The sequence below is a fragment of the Miniopterus natalensis genome, chromosome 11 (assembly GCF_054644295.1).
Source record: "Miniopterus natalensis isolate mMinNat1 chromosome 11, mMinNat1.hap1, whole genome shotgun sequence".
NCBI lineage: Eukaryota > Metazoa > Chordata > Mammalia > Chiroptera > Miniopteridae > Miniopterus > Miniopterus natalensis.
The window spans coordinates 19,426,776-19,433,426 of NC_142091.1; positions in this window are offsets into that span (position 1 = coordinate 19,426,776).

Genomic DNA, 6,651 nt, shown 5'->3' on the forward strand with positions numbered 1-6,651 from the left:
CTTCCTTATTTGGGAATTCTTCCCACCACTCCCTTTTTGCTGAAGAGGAGGCACTTTCAGATGTAATGGAGAGGAAAAGCATAGTACTGTAGGGACACCAATATTAGCCAGCATATTTTTTTGAGTGTTTTCAGTTTTACAGTTTATATTCCAGCACTCAAAACTCAGGGTCAAGTTTTGACAAAAGAGGTATTTAGTCTTACTAAGATCGTATTTCTGTCTTAGATTAGTCAAAGTAAATCATAACCAATTTCTAACCGTCTAAAAATGAGCTAAGATGCCCTAATAAACATGCATCTACATTTAACAGCCATTAACTATAACTTTTTGATCAGCTTTTGCTTTATGGAGAATATCATATGCACATTTTTATAGAAAAGGGTCATTTCTACTCACTGTGCAGGATGGCTAATTGATGTGAATGTGGATGATAAATTATCCAAAGTATGGGTATGTGACACATGCAGTGTGGAAGGAACATTATGAAACCCATGTGTTTACATTAGTTTGAAAAAAAGATGTTGGCTGATAGGTAAGCTGGCTGTTACTACTAACTTAGCCCTAACTCATCTTTAGTAATGGGGCCTTTTAAATTTTAAGTTGTTTTGTCCCCTGCCTTCTTGATATTTTAGTACTCAGATCACTCAGAACTTTGTAGACAGGCCTGATTTTCTTGACTTCTTTCTTTAGCACTTTGAAGATATTAAACCACTTTTTAAGTACTAAATGTCATTATATGCATTTAAAGTTTCCTGTGCTTTGGGTTTAAAATAATTTAGTTACGTCTTTTCTCTGTATTTAAGTGGATAATTTGTTACTTTTAAATACCAGTACTTCCATACAGTCATTTTTTTGGTTGTGAGCAAAATTTGAGAGAAATGGGGATACAAACCAATATTTTGCTTTGGAGCACATTTCCTATTTTTTTTCTAATTATGTTTACTTAAAGCAAATGTTCAATTTTGTTTGCATTCTTGGAGAATGTATTTACTTGAAGATAAAAGCAGTCCAGATGTATATAATAGGGAGAATCCAATCAATGATTTTAAATTTTCCTTGGATAATCCATAAAATACATAATTCACATACAGATTAAATAAGAGTTGGCAATATATTAGTGATAATTTTGTATTTTTCAGGAAAAAAAAATTTAAGTGAATTCCTCTTTTTTCTTTTTATTATAATGACTAGTTTTGGGTATTTCATTTTTACTAAGATCTATTTTTAGAATAAAATTTTGTTCACCAAGAGTTTTATGTGTGTGGTTTTGCTCCATTTCATCAAACTCAAGAGAAACTAACAGAATAGGAAAAGCCCAAAACAATAAGTGGCATTGTTGGGGCTAAACTGACACTGTAAGTGTACTTATCTGGACCAGCAGCAGCATCACCCGGAAACTTGTTAGGAGCACAGATGCTTGAGCCCCCCCACCCCAGACCTACTGAAACTCGGGTAGAGCCCAGCAGTCAATGTTTTAACAGTCTTAACAGATGATTCTGATGAATACCAAAGTTTGAGAAGCACTGCTCAAAGAATTTTCATTTGAAGCCAGTTACTTATTCTGATAGGTAAATTTTTAAAAATAGGTATATTCATAGTAGAAATAAACTACCATTACCAATATAAATCAACCAGCCACAAATGCATTAATGTGCAGTATTCAAGTCTTTCTTTAAAACTGGATATAATTTATCTGATAGCAAATATTTGTTATAATCAAGGGGAAAGGGTACAGTCCTCAGGAAATCCTTTATATAATAAAAAATGCCCTGTTATAATATTTGTAAACAATTCCTTCTCCCTCCCCACCCTTGCTTGGCTTCACTCTGGGCAGAGTTTACACCCCCACCAACTTCATGTGTGGCATGTGTCTTGCTTTTGACCCAATGGTATGGGAGTAAATATAAATAGCACATCTGTCTAGGAAAAAAAAAAAAGGCCCTTTTAAGTTTCAGCTAATTATTTTTTAAAAATTAAAGTATGTTATGCATACAAAAAGAATGCTGAGAATGAATGACATCACCAAGATGGCAACATAGGTTGTTTCTGACTTTGCTTTCCCTCACGAGGGTGCCCACTCTCCTCTCTCCTCTCTCCTGTTCAGCAGGGGAAAATCAATTTAACTCTAAATAAAAGCTATATTAATCACAACAGTATGGTACTAGCGTAAAAACAGACACACTGACCAATGGAAAAGAATCCAAAGCCTAGAAAGAAATCAGTGCATGTACCATCAACTAATATTTGACAAGGGAGTCAATACTCAATGGAGAAAAGACAGCCTCTTCAGTAAATGGTGCTGGGAAATTTGGATATTCACATGTAAAATAAACTATCTTAGATCACTCTCAAAAATTAACACTAAACGGATTAAAGACTTAAAAAGCCCCTTGACAATGGGTCTTGGCAGTGGATTTTTGGATATGATACCTAAAGCTCAAGCAACAAAATAAAAAATAGTAGGACTACATTAAACTAAGAAATATGCATGATTAAAAAAATTTGATGAAAATACAAAAATTTTCAATCCAGATATAATTCAGTAGGTGAGTGGGTAAACAATTTGTGGTTTATACACACCATGGAATACTACTTAGCAATAGAAAGGAGCAAATTATTGCTACATACAACAGCTTGGGTGAACCTCCAGAAAATTACTCTGAATGAAAAATCCACTCCCAGAAGGTTATATACTGTGTGATTCCATTTATATAACATTCTTGAAATAACAAAATTATAGGAATGGAGAGCACATTAGTGGTTGCCAGCAGTTGGAGGGGGTGGCGGGCAGGAGGAAAGTTGTGTGACTACAAGAAGGCAAAGGGAGGGATCTTTGTGGTCATGGAAACGTTCTGGATCTTGACCATATTAATGCTAGTATCCTGGATATGCTATTGTGATACAGTTTTCAATGTGTTAATATCAAGTGAAACTTTGTCATATTATTTCTTACACCTGTATGTGAAACTAAAATCATCTACAAAACCATTTTTATCTAAAAAAAAAAAAAATACAAAAATTTTCATGTCTACTCTGCTGTTACATGTCCTTAACATAATTCATTGGTAGGTTGGTAGTAAAGGGGAGAACACAGTTTAATAGACATCTCTGGATATAAATAGCTAACAACTAAGAAAAAATTAGTTGGAGAGCTGAGGTTAAGTCCTGGAAGATTTCTGTGAATAGAAAGTATTCAGCATCCTTGCCCTTTCCCTGCACCAGCACCACACCCTATACATACCCATCCATCCTGAACCTTTGCCTTCCCGTCTGAGGAAGAGTTGGGCTTCTGCTCCAAAATGTCTAGGTTTATTTCCAGCTACCCAAAGGCCTTGCCTATTATTGTTAATAAAACATCATAATCGTTTTTAACCATTTCTTAAGAACCAATTAAAATGCTACCTCTTATGGAGAATTTTTCCTTTGCCTTCAAGCTTGTTCTCTCTTCTGTTTTTGCTGCTGCTGCTGCTTTAAAAAGTTGAGAAAAGGGCACGTAGCAAAAGGCTTCTCCAAACATGTCATCCTGTCCTTTTGCTATGGGATCAGGCAGGAGATTTCTGGGAAAAATATCCACTGAGAAAGAACACTTCCTAAATCATTCTGTGAGGCTAGCATTACCCTGATACCAAAGCCAAACACACCACAAGAAAACTACAAACCAATATCCCTTACGGATAAAAATGCAAAAATCCACAACAAAATATTAGCAAACTGGATCCAATAACATTAAAAGGATTATACCATGACCAAATGGGATTTATCCCAGGAAGGTAAAGATGGTTCATCATAACAAGAATCAATGTAGTATATAAAACAAAGCAGGGTGTGGCCATCTTGGTGCAGAAAACGTATTTGACAGTATCCAACATCCTTTCATGATAACACTGAGAAAACTAGAAGTGACTTCCCCAACCCAGCAAATGGCATTTATTTTAAAAAAAGAAGAAAAAACCCACAAAAGTTAATGTACTTGATAGTAAAAGAGACAAAGCTTTCCCTCAAAGATCAGGCACAAGACAAGGAAGCCCAGTTTCACCATTGCTGTTCCACACTGTGCTGAAAGTTCTAAAGAAATCAAGTGAGAAAAAGCATCAAACTAGAACATAAAACTATCTCTATTTGCAGATGGCATGATCCTAATATAGAAATTCCCAACAAAACAAAAAAATCTAGAGCCAATAGATTCACACAGTTGCAGGGTACAAGATCACATAAAAATCAGTTGTGTTTCTATACACTAGCAATGAGTGTTCCAAAAGAAAACAATCTCATTTACAACATCCAAAAGAATACCTAGGAATAAATTTAACCAAGGAGGCAATAGTGACTTGTGCACTGAAAACTACAAAACACTGCTGAAGTTAAAGACCTAATTAAATGGATAAAATCCCTGTGTTCATGGATTGGGAGACAATATTGTAAACATGCCAATACTACCCAAAGCAATTTACAGATTCAACGCAATCCCTATCAAAATTCCAACAGCTTTATCAAATTCATATTTAATGGCAAGGGGCCCCAAATAGCCAAAACAATCTTGAACAAAATTGGAAGATCACACTTTCCAATTTAAAAACATATAGTAATGAAAAGTGTGGTACTGGCATAGGATAAATTTAGAGACCAATGGAATTGAACTGACCACCAGGAATATAAACATAATCTATGCACACACACCCTTTTTTATTTTTTTGCTATGCACTGGAGGACAAGTGCCCAAGTTTTTAAAATTGTATTTTTAGATAACATAGTTGCCACTTGATTTTTGTGACCAGAGCACCTGATTTTCTTAGCAAATTTTCAGGATTCAGTACAATATTAACTAGTCATGTTGTACATTAGGTATCTGGACTTAACTCATTTTACATAACTGCAACTTTGTGGTCTTTGACTACCATCTCCCCATTTTTCCACTTCCCTTTCCCTAGTACCTACCTACTGTTCTACTCTCTACTTCTCTGTACTTGATTCTTTTAAATTCCACACATGAGATCATACTTTTTTTTCCTATTTCTGGCTTAATTCACTTAGCTTAATATCCTCTAGGTTCATCCATGGTTATCACAATGGCAGGATTTCTTTATTTTTCAAGACTAAATTAAATATTCATACAGATATATCTGTTTTTTAACCCATTCTGACGAATGCATAGATTGTTTCCATATCTTACCTATTATTAATAATACTGCAATAAACGTGGGAACACAGTATCTTCAAGGTACTGATGTCATTTCCTTTAGGTGTATACCCAGAAGCGGGATTGCTGAATCATATGGTAGTTCTATTTTTAATTTTTTGAGGGATCTTCATACTGTTTTCCATAGTGGTTGTACCAATACACAATCCCACCAAAATTGTATAAGGGACCTCTTTTCTCCACATCCTTGCCAGCACTTCTTTTACTTCGTCTTTTTGATAACAGCTCTCTCATTATTTTGATTTGAATTTCCTTGAGAGTGACGTTGAACACCTTTCCATAATTCCTGTTGGTTATTTTTGTCTTCTTTGGAAAAATGTCTATTCAGTTCCTCTGCTCTTTTATTGGGTTTTGTTTTTTTATTAAAGTGTATGAGTTCCTTACATTTTTTGGACATTGATCACATCAGATATATTAGTTGCAAATATTTATTCCCATTCTCTAAGTTGTCTTTTCATTTAGTTTTCTTTTCCTGTGCAGAGCTTTTTAGTTTGATGTTGTCCCACGTTTATTTTTGCTTCTGTTGCCTGAGCTTTGGATGTCATATCCAAAAAATTATAGCCGAGGCCAATGTCACAGAACCTTTCCCCTATTTTTTCTTTTAGGAGTTTTACAATTTCAGGTCTTATATTTAAGTCTTTAATCCATTTTCAGTTATTTTCGTATACGGTTTATGGTAAGGGTTTCTTTTTTTTGGTTTTTTTTTTGCATGTTGCTGTCCAGTTTTCCCAACACTATCCTGTTCTGATTATGTATTCTTGACACCTCTGTCAAAAATTAGTTGACCATATGTTTGGGTTTATTTCTAGGCTCTCTGTTCCACTGGCCTCTGTATTTTTATGCCAGCACGATAGTATTTTGATAACTATAGCCTTGTATTATAATTTTAAATCAGGAAGTGTGATTACATTACCATTTACTTCTATTTTATGCAATATTTTTACTAAATATAAGAAACACACAAGTTCTTGTACATTATTATAAAACTTAGCTGAATAGCCCGGCCGGGAGTGGCTCAGCAGTTGAGCGCCAACCTAGGATCCAGGCAATCGGGATTAGATTCCTGGTCAGGGCACATGCCCCGGTTGCGGGCTCGATCAATGACTCTCTCTCCCTCTCCTTTCCTCTCTCTGAAATCAATAAAGATATATTTAAAAAAACAAAAAAACAAAAAACAAAACTTAGCTGAATAAAACTAAAGATAACCTCTCAAACACAATTCAGAAAGTTATAGTTCTTATGTTGGATGGCAACCCATGCAATTTTTGAAAATATTAATATAGCTTAATAGGTCCACTGTTCCAAAAGAACAAGCTAAGGAGCCAAGTAGATCCCTGGTTCAAATTTTACTTTGCAGTTGTTGAAAGTAGAGCTAATATGCTCTGAAGTATCTAGCACCATGTATTAGTTTGCTAGGGCTGCCATAAAGTATCAGGCTAAGTAGCTTAAACAAC